Source organism: Cuculus canorus, chromosome 10 (assembly GCF_017976375.1).
Source record: "Cuculus canorus isolate bCucCan1 chromosome 10, bCucCan1.pri, whole genome shotgun sequence".
Taxonomy (NCBI): Eukaryota; Metazoa; Chordata; class Aves; order Cuculiformes; family Cuculidae; genus Cuculus; species Cuculus canorus.
In genome coordinates this window covers 17,565,265-17,583,709 of record NC_071410.1, presented here as the reverse complement: position 1 = coordinate 17,583,709, position 18,445 = coordinate 17,565,265, and the positions used below count along the sequence as shown (strand labels likewise).

The window sequence follows — 18,445 nt, the reverse complement described above, 5'->3', positions numbered from 1 at the left end:
TTTATGAAAACCTTTACCCTGTAATGGAAGGTTATAGGAAGTGCTTTGCTATGGGTGCATGCTGCTCCTCCCTGGAAAAACACAGCTCCTATTTTTTACTGATCGTTCCTTGGATTTTAGTGTTTTGTCTTCGAGTTAATCACATTTCAGGAACTTGCAAAAGGTGCGTGCTTGATGTGGTTGGGTCGATTGGGTAGATTGGGCCATAAGTAGACGCAGGGAGATGTTTTATGCAAAAGCAAGTGACACTAAAACCTGCCGAGAAGGATTTTTTCTGTCAAGTCGTGGAGTAGTTGCTTGGACCAGTTTATTCAACACATTTCTGATTGCATGTAGCTGACTGCCTGTTGCCATGTGGGGACTCGGGTCTCCTTGGACCTGAAGACACTGTTTCACAGCCTTTCCACATTTGAAGATATTTTTTCCCATCCCATTTTGCCTTCCTCAAGAAAAATGATGGAGGGGAATGAAAATAGAGTATTTTATTGCAGGTTGAATGCAAATAAGGACTTGCTACACTTCAAGCATAACTGCAGTTCCAGACATTGTAACGTGTTGTCACCAGATGACCAGTGCACACTGATGGCTGCCATCCTGTAGAGACCCTGTGGTCCAGCACGGGCAGTCCAGCCATGAGCATCTGCTGGGCAGCTTTTCCCTGCTTTATGATTAGGGGTCTGCGTCCCCCACTGAAGGGAGGGCATTCTTACCTTCTTCTTGGCTCTCATGAGACCTCACTTAGAGCCCTGCATCAAGTTCTGGAGTTTTCAGTGCAGGAAGGACATGGAGCTGTTGGAGTCAGTCCAGAGGAGGCCACGGAGATGATCCGAGGGCTGGAGCACCTCTGCTGTGAGGACAGGCTGAGAGAGTTGGGGCTGTTCAGCGTGGAGGAGGAAAGGCTGTGGGGAGACCTTAGAGTAACTTCCAGTACTGAAAGGGGCTCGAGGAAGGGAGGGAAGGCTCTGGCTCAAGTCCTGTTGTGACAGGTCAATAGTTTTAAACTAAGGGAGGGGAAATACAAACTGGATATAAGGAAGAAGTGTTTTCCTGTGAGGGTGGCAAGACCCTGGCCCAGGTTGCCCAGGGAAATCATGACTGCCCCATCCCTCGAGGTGTTTAAGGTCAGCCTGGATGGTGCTTTGAGCAACCTGATCCAGAGGGAGGTGTCCCTGCCCATGGCAGAGGGGTTGGAACTGTATGGGCTTTAAGGTCCCTTCCAACCCAAACCATTCCGTGAGTCTATGATTCTGATGGGAATACCTACAAGCATGTATGGATGTCATTGTTGTTGTCATTTCACCATGGCGTGCAGCGATGGTGAGTCTGGATTCCGAGAGGCTTTACGGGCTGATATCACAGTGAGGAGCTATTGCCAATATTAATATATTACTGTATTAGATCATGCTAATTATATTTTAAGCTTAAATGTATTCAGAAGGATTGAGAAGCAGCGAGGGCTCCCCATGCCTCTCCCCTTGCAGAGGTGTAAGGTTCAAGTGTTATTTTCTCTTCTCTATAGGGGAGGAGCAGCTGCATTGTGTCTGGGCACTAAGTTTGTGCTGATGGAGTCGGATTGCCTTTTAGGTGGCATTCACATCACAGCAATTCCGCTTCCCTCTGTGACAAAGCAAGGAGCTCTCTGCTTTGATCACTGATGTAGACTTGGAGAGAAGGCGGGAAAAAGCAAAGGGAAGCTTTTATTTCAGGCATGTCATGCTTTTTGTCCCCCCGTGATGGGCTGTCAGGGGGTCTGCTCTGCCAGCATCTACCACCCTGTGCGGAGGAAACAGGGGTGCACCGAGGGGCTGGCTGGTGGCTCTTGATCCATCTTTCCAGCACTGAGAGGAATAACTTGGCTCTGTGTGGAAGCAGAGCAGGGTCTGATGCTGGCAGGGTTCAGCGTGAGCCTCTCTTCGCCTCAGTGGGTTTTACATGAGCCTCTGTAAAGAAATTGATTATGTGGGGCGGGGGGGGGGGGCGTTATCATATAAGAACTTAAAATCTATGAGGATTAATGGAATCAGTGGAATTGGGAAGCAATGCCTGTGATGGACAGATGGCCAGAAGTGCTTGGAAGGACGAGTGGGTTTGCACCAGCCGGAGCGCTGGGATCTGGCTGATGGGTGGCGCGTGTCAGAGGCATGGACAGGTTATGCAGGAGAAGGGAGCTCCTGGCGCTCCCATCCCACACCTCTTTGCTCCACCTCAAGGTTCCACTTTTGCTCTAACCCCATCGTAATAGATCTGATCCCTTCCTTGGAGACAGCATTTGAGCTCCCAAGTAAAATTTCTTCTTTTAGATAAAACAGTCCTTGCCGTAATTAAATATATATGTGTGCTTTCTTCTCCTGTACAGCTTCAGCAGCCAACTGAACGCACTTAATAATGTTTTTCACTGTATTTCAGTGGTATGAATGTACATGAAAATTACAGCAAAGGCATCACTTTTAACAGCTGTGTTTAGTTGAATAACAGATTTAGAAAGTGCAGACTTTAATTAATCTGTGTTTTCTGCTGGGATTTCAGCACCATCTGATTTACTTTTCATGGCTGAAAAGTGTAATTGTAGTTTTTCCCTTTAGCTGCAAGTTTATCCTCCCAAGAAATTGATTTGCTTCTTCTTTTCCTTAAAGCCAGCTCGATATCCGACTGATGGTACCTGGTGTGTGATACGGACGATGCACTTGGGCTGCTGTGGGGCGGGGAGAGAGCAGGAGGCTGTCAGCGAGCAGGGGGTGATGGGAAGCGCTACGTTTTCTCCTCCCGGCCTCGCTGCACGGCCAGCCAGGCTGCATCAGCCCCAAGGCAGGGTTGGGAGGGCTGCGTTGGCACCGAGCAGCCCAAATCCCATTCCATTCTCTCAAGCTGGGGTGGGGTGGGTGGAAGATAAAGATTGGTCTCACTGAAGGAACCTCCAAGCAGGACAGATTTTCCTTACATCTAATGCAATTTTGTTAGCTGGAATGATGGTAAAAAGACTCTCTCTGTCTGTACTCGCTCTTCATTGTCAAACCAGGTTTGTGTGAGCCTGTTGCCGCATGCCCTCAGAAGCTGCGCAGAGCTCTCTGCAGAAGGGGCTGGTCGGTGCCCAGGGGCTGCGCGCAGCAGTGGTGGGGAAGGCGAAGTCAGGGGCTGGGGAACTGGGAGGATAAACTGCATTTCTCATGCGCTGTTGGTCTCTCATTGCTCCATCTCTGTCAGAATGTATGTAAGTGTTGCGAACATACAAAGAGCTTCAGTGGCTCAATCCAAAGCGGTGGGACCAGCAGGGCACGGGAGGGGATTCTGCTCCTCTGTCCCTCTGTTTTGCTCTGGTGACTTCTCCCTGCATGCAGTTCTGGAGTAGTCAGCACAGGAAGGACATGGAGCTGTTGGAGCGAGTCCAGAGGAGGCCACGGAGATGATCAGAGAGCTGGAGCACCTCCTGTACAAGGACAGGCTGAGAGAGTTTGGGTTGTTCAGCCTGGAGAAGAGAAGGCTCCAGGGAGACCTTAGAGCAGCTTCCAGTACCGAAAGGAACCCTAGGAAAGCTGAGGAGGGGCTCTTGATCAAGGAGGGCAGGTATAAGGTGATGTGGAACTGTTTAAAGCTAAAGGAGAGGAGATTGAGATTAGATCTTAGGGAGAAATATTTTTCCGTGAGGGTAGGGAGGCCCTGGCCCAGGTTGCCCAGGGAAGCTGTTGCTGCCTCATCCCTGGAGGTGTTCCAGGCCAGGTTGGATGGGGCTTTGAGCAGCCTTAACCAGTGGGAGGTTGGAACTGGATGAGCTTTAAGATCTCTTCTAACCCAAACCATTCCGTGATTCTGTGATTTGGGAATTTTCTGTACAAATCAGCCTGCTGTTCTAATGTATCCTGTCCCACTCCTACTTTTGCTCTGGGATGAGGTTCCCTAAGCAGAGCATCAAGACTTGTGCCTGGAGCCTGGCACGGGGTGGTCGTAGCTGCTTGGTCGGATTGCTCCTCTCCATGCCTGCCTGCTCCAAAGGGTTTACAGGGCATCGTCCTTTCCGTGTGTGAGCCAGCCCTCTCACTGGCAGCTTTCCAATGCAAGAAGAGCTGCTTAGACCCTATGTGAATGGTGGTTTGCTTCCAGGAGGACTTGTTCCATGCTGGGATAGGGAATTTGTTTTTACAAAATGGGGGCATTCTTTGAGGAAGTCTGTAATTTTAGTTACTGTCAGAGGTACTTCACACCCATTTTTATTTTATTAGGTCGGCGTGGGTTTTAGTGTCTTAAGGGCTTTGTGAGCAAAGCCCACAACGTCTGGAGAGAAGCAGTGCATTTGGATTCTGAGTGCAATCCTGGGATGGCTGCTAATCTGAATGAGATAAAAAAATCTTGATGGGGTTTAAAACTTATTCTAATTAAGGTTTTTCCTTTCATCTCACCAAAGCTCCGAATTAGCTCCCTCATTCTCCCACAAATATGAACAGTCTACAGACACTCGTGCACATGGAGCTTCATCAGAAGGGCCAAAACCTGGTTCTGAAACACACATGTGCCCAAAATGCTGGGGGAGTTAAAGCAGGGTTTGTGCAAAGTGAAGAAAGGCCAAAACTAACCAGCTGCTTCTGAAATGAGCTAGAGGATGCCAAAATTCCCCATGGGAGTCTTGTGCTCTCCAGCTTTCCCAGTCTGGGAGCATGGGACTGGGGTAGCTGTTTTTACCCACCTGTGAAGGAGCAGATTGGAGACAGCAGTTTCATAGAATCATGAAATGGTTTGGATTGGAAGGAACCTTAAAGCCCATCCAGTTCTACCCCCTGCCGTGGGCAGGGACACCTCCCACTGGATCAGAGGCTCTGAGCCCCATCCAACCTGGCCTTGAACCCCTCCAGGGATGGGGCAGCCACCACTGCTCTGGGCAGCCTGGGCCAGGGCCTCCCCACCCTCACAGCAAAACATTTCTTCTTAAGATCTCACCTCAATCTCCCCTCTTTCAGCCTAAAATTGTTCCACCTTGTCCTATGCCTGCCCTCTCTCATCAGGAGCCCCTTGCAGTATGAGGTTTTTGCTCGGGCATCATTCAGTAAATGCTGGTGAGGAGCCTTTGCCAGTAAAGCACCTGGGACTGCAGGTCCCATCCGCTGCTGGGCAGTCGGAGATGCAGCCGTGCCTCCAGGCGCAGGCTGAACATTTCCTTCCTGCAGGCACCCAAGAACCCGTTTGGAGAGGCTGCTTGATGGGGTGACCCGCTCGCTGCAGAGTTTGGCCCAGGCGCGGTGCCAGTCAGAAGCAAAGCTGACAAATAATCAGGACTCAAAGGAGCCACCTGCACACCACGGGGAGCTGCTCACCGGGGGGTAAGCGAGCTGTGCCAGCACTCATCGCTGTGTTCTGCAGCCCTGCTTCCCAGTGGCACGGGAGGAGGTCACCCCTTCCCTGTGCTCGCCGTGCCCTTGTTAGTGATTTTGAGACGGATGCGAAGTAAGATCATGGACAGACGGATGTGTCAGGACACTGCTTTGTCTGAGAAAGAACCAGAGAGGAAACGTTGGAAGAGATGTGGCTCGGCTGGAGCATCCTTGGGGCTGCTGATGCTGCAGCAGAGGAGAGGGGACAGCCCTGCTGAGCCAAGCCTATCCCTGTGAAATTTCCTTTCGGAGTGAGGAGTGCTCCTTTGGCTGTGCAAACCCAAGGGCTGCACTGCCAACAAATAGCCAGGGATGAAAATTAGGTCTTTTTAAGAGCGTTTTTCTCCTCTGCTGGCTGGTAAGAATGGCGCCAGCGAGCGGGAGGGCGGATGGGAGGCAGGGGTATGGCTTGATTTGCAGATGCTGTGTGACATGCACACACACTGGCTGCGCTCTGATGTGTTTTCCCTGACTCGGAGGCTGGCAGCTCGTGGTTTGTACTTCAGAGGGCAGATAGTATTTATTTTGGAGAGAGAGCGCGAGAACGTGAGATGTGTGTGCACCCGTGTGCATGCACGTGGTTGCTTATTTTGGTGTCTAAGGCAGACATTAAGTCACAGCCCACAGCCCCAAGCCACCCCACGCCGGAAAGATCTAGCTCAAGATATCCAATGTTTGGTCCTATCAGCCTTGATAGGATTTCTTTTAAGCAACTGGCAAAGGAAATTCACTCGCATTCTTCCGAGGGTGTAGCAGGGGATTTGGAGGAGTCCCTACCCTGTCCCGGGTGTGCCAGCTGAAGGGAAAGGGAAGCCACTCTCCAAAGCACAAGCAGAGCAGTGGGAAAAGCAAGCTGGGCCAAAATTGGAAGATTTTTATAGCACACAAATGTTACCTATAGCTATTTATACATCCTCCTCAAAGGCTATTTTTACCCTCTCCATGCTTTTTTGCTGCTGACTGGAGAATATTCTGATCTTTGGTGTTTTCAGCAGTGTGGGAATGTTTTCCAGCCACTGTCTGAGTGCAGGACCATACATTTCTGATGCCGTTCCCCATTCCTGAAAGAAGAGGGCAACTCATGGACTGCAACCTTTGTGTTGCTTTTCATGTGTGGGAGTGTAAAACAAGAAGCTGCTGTTGGATCATGTTATTTTTCACGCACACATAAACAGCAGAGACTGTGGTCACGATTGAAGGGGTGAGGTGGGAAGCACCAGAGCACTCCTCAAGCTTTAATGCAGCTTGTCCTTCAGTGCTTGATGAGCAGCATAATGGCACCTTGGTCTCATGTTAGGAGAGTTATAGAGTCATAGAATAATGGAATGATTTGGGTTGGAAGGGACCTCAAAGCCCATCCAATTCCACCCCCCTGCCATGAGCAGGGACACCTCCCACTGGATCAGGTTGCTCAAAGCTCCATCCAACCTGGCCTTGAACACCTCCAGGGATGGGGCAGCCACCACTTTTCTGGGCAACCTGGGCCAGGGCCTCCCCACCCTTACAGGAAAACATTTCTTCCCGAGATCTCAGTCTTCCCTCTTTCAGCTTAAAGAGACAATGGTGTTTGCAGGGTGGTTTTCCTTTGCTGCTATCACCCTAACGAGGTTGTGTTTAGGTAGCATCTCTACCTAATGGTGGTTGCACCCAGACCAACACGGTGCTGCCAGACTCCTGCTTTGTAACGTGCCAGACAGAGGGCTCTTCCTCTGTGCCTTGGAGCTGGAGGAGATGCTGTTTCATTTCCATCTATCCTGCTTCCATCATAGCAGTGTCACGGCTCTGAACGCCAGGTGTGCATCTCAGATGCCAGTCATTGCAGTGAAGGGGAGAAGGGGATGAACATGCCTGATAATAATAGTACTAACGAGACAGTCAGTTCCTATAGCTGGAAGACGTAGTTTGTTCCAGTGAGGATCAGGAGTGTTCTTCCCATTTCCTGTGTTGGTGCAGTGGATCCGGAGCAGCGTGGGGTTATTTTCCCAGTTGCAGGAGAGCTGGACCCAGCCCCTCTGCTGGAGATCGCATCCTGGCTTGCTGCACCATTGACCCAGCCTGCTGTCACAAATTCTGTATTCCCCTTAAGCATGGGCTTGCGCTTACAAAACAAACAATTTTTAAGTGTTTCTGAGGCTGAAAGCAGCAGAACTAGGGGCTTTTGTCATCAGGGATGCCGTCGTTATTGATCACTCTGGGAATAATGTATGGATCCAAGGGAGCATGCTGCTCAGCTGAGGGTTGGAGAGCAGTTTGTTTAAAATAAATGGAAGATGGGAGGGGATTGCAGCTTCCCGTGCTCTGGAGGAACCAGGGCTGGTACCTCTGTGGTTGAACAGTGACACAGCACTCCTGGAACTGGGCTGGGAAGCTGAGTGTGTGTTCTCCAGTTTGCACTGTGAAGTCTCGTGTTGGGTCTGTACCGGCCAGCACCAGTGTGCCAAGTTTGTCGGCGACGTGGCACATTGTGGATCTGCAGTCACGCATGTTTGCTTATGGCTGATAAACAACAATAACTGCATTGTCTTTCGAAAACCGTTGCGTCCCATTAAAATATCAGCATTGCACATGGGATTGGGTTCGTTTTTAGAAATGCTGAAGTAATGGCTTTTTGCGTGAGGCTTTTCCCCGGAGGAGTCTCTAGGAGCGCAGAGCGTTTGTTAGTGTGGTCTCTAGCGTCTGATTTCTGTCTTCCTGCAGTCATGGTCTCTGCTTTCGCTGCCCTTGATTTAAAAGATGTTTTAGCGGTCCTGTGCCAGCCATGGTGGGCTTTGCTGTGGTTTGCACTGCCAGTCTGTGGTGCAGAGGATGAGGTGCCTCTGGGTGCTCCAGCGTGCCTTCAATGCTGCCCTGGTGTCATGGATGGGACAGCTTGGATGCTGCTTTGAGAACAGGGTGAACTCGGGCAGTAACGCCTGCTCTGTGTTGGTGCTTGGACCAGTCCCCCTCCTGCAGTTCAGCTGCTGAGAACTGAATTACTGATGCTCCACTATCCCAACTGAGACCGAGAGCTTTTCCTATCCCGAGCTGACGTCTTCCGAAGTTGCCTGCAAGTTTCCTGGGCTTAAGGCTCTTTCTGTGCCTGGGGCTCTTGCTCCACGTCCCTGTCGAGGCGGAGCCATCGGATGCTGCAGTGGGGGGACATTCAGGTACAGGTGCAATGTTTGTAAACCCCCTGCATTCTGGTTTCCTTTGCTGTTACCATAGTCCTTTCTGCAACGACTGCGATGAGAAGGCGACTGCCTTATCATTATCTTTTGCAGAAAGAGCCTTCCAACTCCTCCTGAACCTGCGAATGGATTTCTCACCCCCCAGCCATCTGAGGTGTAAATGAGACGGGCGAGGGGCTTTGCATGAATCCCATCTCCCTGCCGGCGGCCCACGGGCTGCTGGCTTCATTCTGCATTTGTCTTCCAGAGCCTGAGTGAGGTTTTTTTTGCAAATCCTCGTGAAATCTGTTGCTAATTATCGCTGCCGCCAAGCCGGTGCTGATGTTTGTGTGGGGAGGTGCGGCCACTGTGCAGCAAGAGGGGCAGGGACCCCCAAATTCCAAACAATCATGATTTACCGCACAGCTTGGGCAAAGTGCATTTGTTGCCTTGGTAACAAATAGTAGCAGTGAACAACTAAATGAAATTTATGGAATCGACTTCAATAAATCTTGATGATAAATGTGCAAAACCGTGCCCGATGCGTTGGAGATGTGTGCGATGCAGATGTGCGGGATGGCAGGGAGTTACGTAACTGCTCCAGGTGGGATTTTGGACCGCCACCATCCTGTCCCTGTAATATGGGCTTTTGTGTTGTTTCTGAGGAAGCTGCCTGTTTCTTTTCATAGATACGGCATTTAATTTTATTTTCTAGGGTATCTTTTAGTTTAATTGGCATGCTGGATGATTGCAGTGTGGTGTTTTGTCTTCTGCAAATCCTGATCCATAACTAGCTCAGGATAAAAATAAAACGAACTGTGATGGTCTAAAGGAGTGAAACAGTGCCGTGTCCCCCACCTCCAGCAAAGGTGCAGAATCTCACAAATGAGTTAAAGCATTTTTGTGGGACATCTGGAGAGGGTGCAGAGAAGGGCCATTAAGATGATCAGTGGAGCAGGAAACCCACCATACAACATAAGGCTGAGAGAACTGGGTTTGTTCAGCCTTGAGAGGGGAAGGGTTAGGTTAGTCATTTTTACCACGTACCAGTACGTAGAGAGTGTCTGCCAAGAGGATGGAGACTCGCTTTTTATGAGGAGTCACATGGAAAAGACAAGGAGTAATGGGGATAAGTTTCTCCTGGGGAAATTCCAGTTGGATTCCAAAAGAAAGTTTTTCACCATGAGAACAGTGAAACATTAGAATAATCTCCCATTGTTGGTGGTGGATTCCTCCGCGCTGGATGCTTTTAAGGCTCAGCTTTACAAGGTGCTGAGCCATCTTATTTAAACTATAGGTCACCTAAAAGGTTGGACCAGATGATGCCTGAAGTGCCTTCCAACCTGGCATTCTGTGATCTCCCCAGTTCCTTTTGCGAGGCTGTGTGTGACAGGGTGAGGGTGGGTCAGTGGGTTTGTAGTTATGGTAGAGCTCTGCAGTGGATTTCTTCTCATGTGGAAATGTGTCTGTTTACCTGTGTGTGGGGACAGAGTGAGTTTTAGTCTCACAACAAGTGCTGGTTTCTAGAATTGCTACTTTTTGTTTCTGACCTGACCTGTGCATCGATGAGGGCCTGTCAGTGGACTTGCCTGGAGACTTGGTTGTAAACCTTGGGCGCAGCCTTTAATCCAATCTGATGTTTTTCCATTAGTTCCCTCACCTATTCTCCTCGGAGAGCCTTATTGTCATGATTTTCTGCTGGGTCAGGAAGCATGGAGAACCTTCTTTCCTTCCCTTCTCAGGGCATTTGCTTCAGCCGTGGTCACACAGGTGGCAGCCAGTGGGGTTTTGCATGGGGTTTTGCTCCCCTCATGCCTACAGCCGCCCTGGTGGTGATCAGAGGGGCCCGTGGCTGGGACCCAGCCCCAAGTCCAGGCTGATGGGAGGGGCATGGACATTGTCATCATTAGGAAAATGCCTCCTTATATCTGAAGCCAGTTTATCTGCAGAGGTGTCATTTTCCCACTGTGCCTGATTGATGCTTTGATTTTGATGAATGTTGGAGGTCTACCAGATGGACTGGTCACATCCTGACCTTTGCCCTCATTTTTCCTTCTCCTCTAACTCTTGGCTTCTTGGCTTACTCCTGGATTTTTGGCAAGTGAAAGTAAGCAGCTCATAGAATCATAGAATAGTTTGGGTTGGAAGGGAGCTTAAAGATCATCCAGTTCCAACCCCCCCCCCTTTTAGTCCCACTGGATCAGCTGCCCAAGGCCCATCCAACTTGGCCTGGAACACCTTCAGGGATGGGGCACCCACAACTCCCCTGGGCAACCTGCACCAGTGCCTCACCAATCTCGTGGTGAAGAAATTCCTCCTTCTGTCCAGTCTAAATCTGCCCCTCTCCAGTTTATACCCATTGCCCCTTGTCCTATCACCACGAGCCTTTGTAAACAGTCCCTCCCCAGCTTTCTTGCAGCCCCTTCAGGTACTGGAAGGTCGCTATAAGGTCTCCTCGGAGCCTTCTCTTCTCCAGGATGAACAACCCCAACTCTCTCAGCCTGTCCTTCTGTGGGTAGTGCTCCAGCCCTTGGATCATCTCTGGACCCGTTCCAACAGCTCCATATCCTTATGTTGAGGATTGCAGAACTGGACACAACACTCCAGATGAGGTCTCACAAGAGAGGAATAGAGAGGCAGAATCCCCTCCCTCGCCCTGCTGGCCACACTGCTTTTGATGCAGCCCAGGACACTGTTGGTTTCTGGGCTGTGAGCGCACATTGCCTGCTCATGTCAAGCTTCTCATCAACCAGCACCCCTAGAACATCCCGGGTCTGTGCTGGCACCAGAGTTTGCAAAGTGGCTCTGCAGAACCCACAGTGTGCACAGAGCTCATCTCAGTGAAGTTTAATTTATTGTATGCGAAGCATCCTCATCTCCTTTGCTGGGATCAAAATCTGAGTTTCCCTTAGACTGAAGTGTGGAAAACTGTGAACTTGCAGGGTTCCCTCCAGAATCCCATGCATGCATGATGGTTCCTGAGCTGCACTCCGATGTTTACAGAGTGCTGGAGCTGCTCCCATTACCATACAACGGTGTAAGACAGGCTGAACTCCATTAGGAGCTAAATTTAGTGACTCGCTAACTTCTTTTTGATATGTTTTTATAATTTCATTGCATTATGACACTTGGTTTTAAATTTGCATGAGTAAATGAGCTTCTCACTAAGTCAGGTAAAAAAAATCTTTCACTTAACTACCATGCAGTAAGACATTAGAAAGTGTTGAGAGCAGAAAGCGAGGTATCTGTGACAGTTTTCGTTTACATTTTTTTCAACTTTGCTGACTGAACATTTCTGTCTATTAGTGATACAATAAAGCTGTTTGTACCGCTTCAACTGAGTAAATAGTTTCACATTATGAAGACATTTTGTATGTATTTGTTTAGTATGTTGGGGGAACCATATTTTTGGAAAACATGAATTGACATTTAATTACATTCGTAGTTTAAATTGTGAGATGCAGTGAGTGAGCACTGGTCGTTTACCATTCAACTCAATATAGCGAAGTCCATGGAGGGGATTAACACCAGAAAACATCTGTAACTGATATTTCCATAACTGGTTTGATAAGCAGGATGTGGCCAGTCATCAGAGAAGCTCCTGCCGTTGGTTGAAGATCAGATTGTGCGCCTCCATCCTTGATGTCACAAAGCATTTCGTAGCTTCTGTTTTGCTAACATGGTTTTAGGGTCTTGTTTTTTAAATGTATCTGAACTTTTATTCAGGATAACGTTGGCACCCAAGCAACTTTGAGATCTGCACTCTAAAGGTATTTTTCCCTTCTCCTTTCCTACCCGAGCAGAGAAGAGAGGCCACCCTAGCTTGCACCCCCAGTGGGATTTTGGGGTGTATTTTGGGGGCGGGAGGGGCAAGAGCATCTCTTTGTTTCCAATGGACGATGAGCAGTGAGGAGGTGGCACTGGATTCTTGGTTGGTCCTGACCTGGGGATGACAAGCTCACACAGAGGTGAAAGTCCCTCTGTTCATTACTCCGCTGGAGCGCCTCCCATATGAGGACAGGCTGAGAGAGTTGGGGTTGTTCATCCTGGAGAAGAGAAGGCTCCAAGGAGACCTTATAGTGACCTTCCAGGATCTGAAGGGGCTGTTTACAAAGGTTTGTAGTGATAAGGTGAGGGGCAATGGATATAAACTGGAGAGGGGCAGATTTAGGCTGAACATAAGGAAGAATTTCTTCACTATGACGGTAGTGAGTCCCTGGCCCAGGTTGCCCAGGGAAGCTGTGGCTGCCCCATCTCTGGAGGTGTTCAGGGCCAGGTTGGATGGGCCTTGGGCAGCCTGATCCAGTGGGAGGTGTCCCTGCCCATGGCAGGGGGTTGGAACTGGATGGGCTTTGAGGTCTCTTCCTACCCAAACTATTCTATGGTTCTATGATTTTGGCTTTCCTCTTCTCCGTTGACGTCACTGGGTTTAATCTGTTTATGTTACAGATTTTTTTCTTTTTTTATTATTCATTAATAGTGACAGATGACTTTAATTAAAAAGAAAAGATGAAATCCTGAGTAAAACCAAAAGTGAATATTCTAATTTGGCATGACATTATGAGGCAGGATGGCTCCTGGCGTGCCAGGTATGGAAAAGGTCATCTTCCACGGTTACAGCCTTCTGCAACGGTGGAATTAAGTTCAAACTCGGGCTGGTTTTGAAGTCTTAAGTCTCTCTGGGGATTCCTTTCATAACATCTTCGAACTGGATAACACTACAGTAAATGAAATACACTGCACTGGATTAAAGGGTTATTTCCCCTGTGTGTCAGGCTGACACAGAATCCCAACTCTCCAGTTGCCTCAAGTTGTCTCTATCTGCTGATACCTCTCTGCTGTACAGAACAGCTCCCAAAGTTTTCTCATGGAGGTTTTCTGCTTATTTATTCGGCTTCACTGCGTCGTGAATGTGGAATGATTTTATGCAGCCAGGAACCAAAATAAAGCAGCTAAACAGGAAGAAATCTAATGGGCTTAAAAATGTGAGGGAGGTGATGCAGGAAGGAGCAGAGCTGCCTCCTCAGGTCTGTTCTGCTGCTGTGTAATTTATACCCAAATACAAAATGCGGATCTCTGCCTTGCCACTCGTGTGCACGGAGCCTGCAGGAACGCTGGGCTGTGACAGATGTTACTGTGCTCTTATCTGATGATACCAACAGTTAAAATTTGTTAAGGATCATTTGCAGTGTGTTTTGTTGTAGCACAAATGTTCATTTTGGCTTTAAACTCCGTGTCTGCTGTAGCTTGTGCAGATCACATGTAGCACTGGGTAACCAAACCACTTCCACCTGCCCCATGCCAGGGACCACCGGAGCTGGGCTCAGAGCACGTCCTTCCAGCTTCACACAGGGGAAAAGAGGCGTGTATGTGAATATGGAAGCATGGGCTCCTCCAGCTCTATCGTGGCGTGCCACTGCTGGCCACCCCGATCTGGGAGGACGTAGCTGGGTCAGTGCTGGGGAAGGCACCGTCTCTGAAGTCAGGGTGGCAAACTGCGGCAGGCATAGAATGATGGAATGGTTTAGAAGGGACATCAAAGCCCATCCAGTTCCAATCTCCTGCCATGGGCAGGGACACCTCCCACTGCATCAGTCAAAGCCCCATCCAACCTGGCCTTGAACACCTCCAGGGATGGGGCAGCCACCACTGCTCTGGGCAACCTGGACCAGGGCCTCCCCACCCTCACAGCAAAACATTTCTTCCTGAGATCTCATCTCCATCTCCCCTCTTTCAGCAAAAAAACCTGTTCCCCCTCATCCTGTCGCTGCACTCTTTCATCCAGAGCCCCTCCCCAGCTTTCCTGGAGCCCCTTTCAGTACTGGAAGCTGCTCTAAGATCTCCCCAGAGCCTTCTCTTCTCCAGACTGAACAACCCCAACTCTCTCAGACTGTCTTTGTACGGGAGGTTCTCCAGCCCTCAGATCTTCTCCATGGCCTCCTCTGGACTCTCTCCAACAGCTCCATGTCCTTCCTGTGCAGAGGACTCCAGAACTGGACACAGGGCTCCAGGTGGGATCTCACCAGAGCGGAGCAGAGGGGCAGAATCCCCTCCCTCCCTGCTGGTCCCACTGCTTTGGATGCAGCCCAGGACACAGCTTTCTGGGCTGCAAGCGCACACTGAGGCATGCCTTTAACCCTCTTGGAAATGGTAGGAGTTGTCTTGGTTCATATTTACCCCCACTGAAACTCGTTTTAAAGCCTACTCTGCAGTTATCGGGATCCTGTAAAATGCTCACTGTGTGATAACTGTTCTGACAGTGAAAATGAAGAAACCTAATTTTTCTGCCTCCTTACTTCCTCCAGTTTTATTTTGTCTGAGGCAATCCAAGGCTGTCTGGATCATATGGAAAACTAGAGTTTTCTTGCAAAGTTTATCTGTAGTATAAAAAGTATCCTCCATAGTCTCGATATATTTGGATTTGGTATAAGTAAGGCTCTGTGCTCTCTGTTTTGGTGTGTACCTCTGGTTTCTGTTCTCTGTATTGAATCTGTCTTCTGCCTCTTTGGAATCATAGAATTGTGGAATCATAGACTCGTGGAATGGTTTGGCTTGGAAGGGACCTTAAAACTCATCCAGTTTCCATCCTTCTGGCATGGGAGGAACACCTTCCACTAGATCAGGTTGCTTAAAGCCTTATCCAACCTGGCCTTGAACACCTCTATGGTGTTGACTTCCTCCTGTGTGGTGTCTTTTTCTGGCTGTACTTACGGATGCCACTGGAAAAAACACCAAAAACCACTGCTCCTCCCAAGCAACCCTCAAGCCCCTCTCCTGGCAGTTTAGGATATTGGAGAGGGTTACGCATGAGAGTGGTGAGAGGCTGATTTTCCACTTGTTCCAGTGGTGTAATGAAAAGCTGCAAACATAGCTTGTCTCTATCAGCCTTTGTGATCAGGTGCAGTTTGGTCAGGACCTGCGTGCTGACCCTGGTCTTTGTGAAACTTGTTCAGCAGGTGCTGTGGGTGCTGGCAGGGGCTTCTGCTGGCGTGCTTCTCCTGGAGGTGTCTCTACAGACACCAGGTTCCTCTGTTTCCAAGTGTTGTTCACATATAACCACCCACACACATTAAAAACATGTGGGAAATGATAGTTTCAGGTTTCTGCTGTCCATGAGTAATTCAAATCAACAACGTTTTTAGATTTACCTTACAGAACCATCTGGGAGGAGAAACAAGGGCAGGGAGTTTGCACGTGCTGCGTTCATGGGTTGGTTGGAGGCATCCGCACGCTCCTGCGCTGCAGCCGCTGAGATGGTCTGTGTCTTTCCAGGAGGTCTGAAATCTCTCTGGAAAACCTGGGACATATTGAAAACACACTCAGAGCTTTAGCACTTCCTCCAGATTATTTCTTCAAGTATTTAAAAATATATTTTATAGCTCTAAAATAAGCATTAATGAGTCTGCCTTGCTTACAGCTAACAATAGTATCTCTATCTAAACGCAGCAGCCCTGCAGGGCGCTCTGCAGCGGAGGAGCTGGGTGAGGAGACCTGGGCTTTTGTTTTGGACTTGGTGCTTGATGTCTTCAGCAGTTTTAGTGTCTTGTGGTTTACCTTCCCCACTCTGTAAGGAGCAACGAAAGCTTCCTTCCTTTGTTAAAGCCCTAGGATTTCTCAAAGGATATTGGGCGAGCATTAAATACTAAGCAGGTTATAAACGGGTTTATTTGGGTTACCTATATACGTCTTCGATGTTAGCATGTACTTCTGTGTACGACTTGCGTTGACCTTTGTGCTTTCCCAACTGCATAAGGACAGTCCTTGGCTCAGGTTTTCTCTTTTCCCCACTGGTAGGTGCGACACCATCACAGTAATTCTGTAAATGTGCTTTTCTGGGGGCACGTTCAGCGTTGGGGCTGGAGCTTGCGGGGCTGGAGATGCCAAGTTGCATCCAGGAGGGGAGAGAGTTGTCATGAGGACAATAATAGCATGGAATTCTGTTCCTCTCGTCTTCGTCCTTGTTTTCATTACTTCCAATGGAATGGTATTTTCAGGATCTTGCCCTGCTGTGTGAAGGGGGGAGGCAGCTCAAGGCGCTGCAGTCGCAGAGTCAGCAGCCTTACAGAGCCCGCGCGGGAGCGTAGCAGGGCTGGCGGGAGGAGAGGTGTGGGAGGAAATGGGGTGGCAGGAATTCAACCTTGGCATCACGTCAAAGGCACCGAGCCCTTCTCCGAGCAACTGCATACCCCATGGCTGCGGGAAGCCAAATGCTTTGTTTGTGTGTTTATAGGGATGTGGGGGTCTGCGTAGGGGAAAACCACTTAACAGGAATGCTGCTCCTAAAGCAGATGGTGGGAAATAAATCTGTTTTTTAGGGGGTACTTGCTGATACAGTGACCATATTATTAATTCCTTCCTGTGCCAAGAGTCCTTTCTGTGTTCCAGGGTCTGGGTGAATTGTGTTTCCCAGAACTCTCGGCTCCTCCCTTGTTTTCTCTTAAGCAGTTGAGCTGCTGTAGTATTTTGGGAAGCGGAGGGAGTGTTTGTCAGGTTCTGTAGCTGCGGGCTTGCTGCCCCTGCTCCCTCTGCACTGTCCTTGCTCAGGCCCCGTCCTGGTGCTCTGTGTGGTCTCACCTCGTGTCAGCACTCGCAGGGTCCTGCCCTCGCTCCCACAGAGCAGCCAGAGCCCCAGCGCTGCTCTGCCAGGGCTCATTCTTCCACTGGATTGTTCTGATTGTTGTGATTCTGTTGTTCTGGTTTTCCTTCCATGTTAGAAATTGCTCTTTTCCCCCCTCTGCTGTATCACTGACGGCTGCATTATCCTTGACAGTTGTAATGTTTGTGTGTGCATAAAACCAGCAGGAAGCATTTCTGTAGGTGTCACTAATTTAATTTAATTTAATCTGATGTGGATATATGGAGGGGACTGCGCGGCACTAAAGCGCTTCTCTTTATTTTACAGTCTCCATCATCATCAAATCCAACTCCTTTCATTCTCCTCTTCCATTCACCTACCCAAAGACCAACTCTGGAAATAGTAACCAAAAGAGGAGCCCACGTCGTACACAAAGCAGAGAAAGATTGAAATAATTGAAGGGTAAGTAATCTTTTTCGCCCTTATTCTAGCTCGCAGTTCCATATGTAAAACCAGAGTTGTAAGTGCAAGGCTTATAAAGGAACTGTTCAGTGTATATCAAGCTGCTTTGTGTGCAAAGTGGACAAAATGCCTGAAATGCTGGTTTGGTCATGCAAGAAAATGACAGCAGCACCTTCTGCAGGTGACGGAGTGCCTGGAAGGGCAGTATGCTGAGAGTTGGGAACATTAGTCCTTTTCCTTCTCGCCCCAGTCTGATCTGCGCTCGTTCCTGTTTGGTGGTGGTTGTTCTGCATGGGTGTGTGACCATGGGCTTCTTGTGGTTTTGCCTGTCACGTAAGAGCTTTCCAGTTGCGAAAGAGCTTGGAGTTTGGCATCTCCTGCTGTTGAAGAGCTCTTTTATCCTTTCCTTCTCCTTTTTCCGCTGAGAACATTCCTCAGCTGGGGTAGCGTGCTGTGGTTGATCTCTGTGTGGCGTGGGGTGTTTTGGCTTGCGGTTGCTCTCTGCAGTCCCCTTGGGTTTGTGGGCTCTGTGAGCTTTTCCTGTAGAGCAACCTGGCAGTGTCTGCACCAGGGTTTTCCGAAGGCAAGAGTTGGTGGAGGCTGGAGGAGGGAGAAACCCAAATGGCAGAATGAGGAGGACCTCTCAGTGGAAATGTTTGCCTTAAGGCTTTTCTTTTGCTGCGAGGGTGGCAGTGAGATAGGAGGAGATATAAAATCAGGTTTGGTAAAATTCAGAACCCTGGCTGAAGCATTAGTAATCTCCAAATGTTAGGGAATGCGTTTTCCCACCCGAATCCCAGATCTGTGCCGGCGTATATTGCATTTCCACACTTGTTCTTTCCTAGATGGACAGGATATGCATTTGCTTACATTTACGAACTTGGCTTTCAACATCTGGGGTTTCT

General features: G+C 49.1%; 1 protein-coding gene across 1 annotated transcript in view; it reads left to right on the top strand.

The window, feature by feature from the left end:
- The window catches only part of NEXMIF (neurite extension and migration factor), a 189,178-nt gene that overhangs the window by 107,324 nt on the left and 63,409 nt on the right, over positions 1 to 18,445 (top strand). Inside the window, 1 exon segment of the mRNA XM_054075703.1 lies at positions 17,406 to 17,540. The gene's annotated coding sequence lies outside the window, so the exon portion shown is untranslated.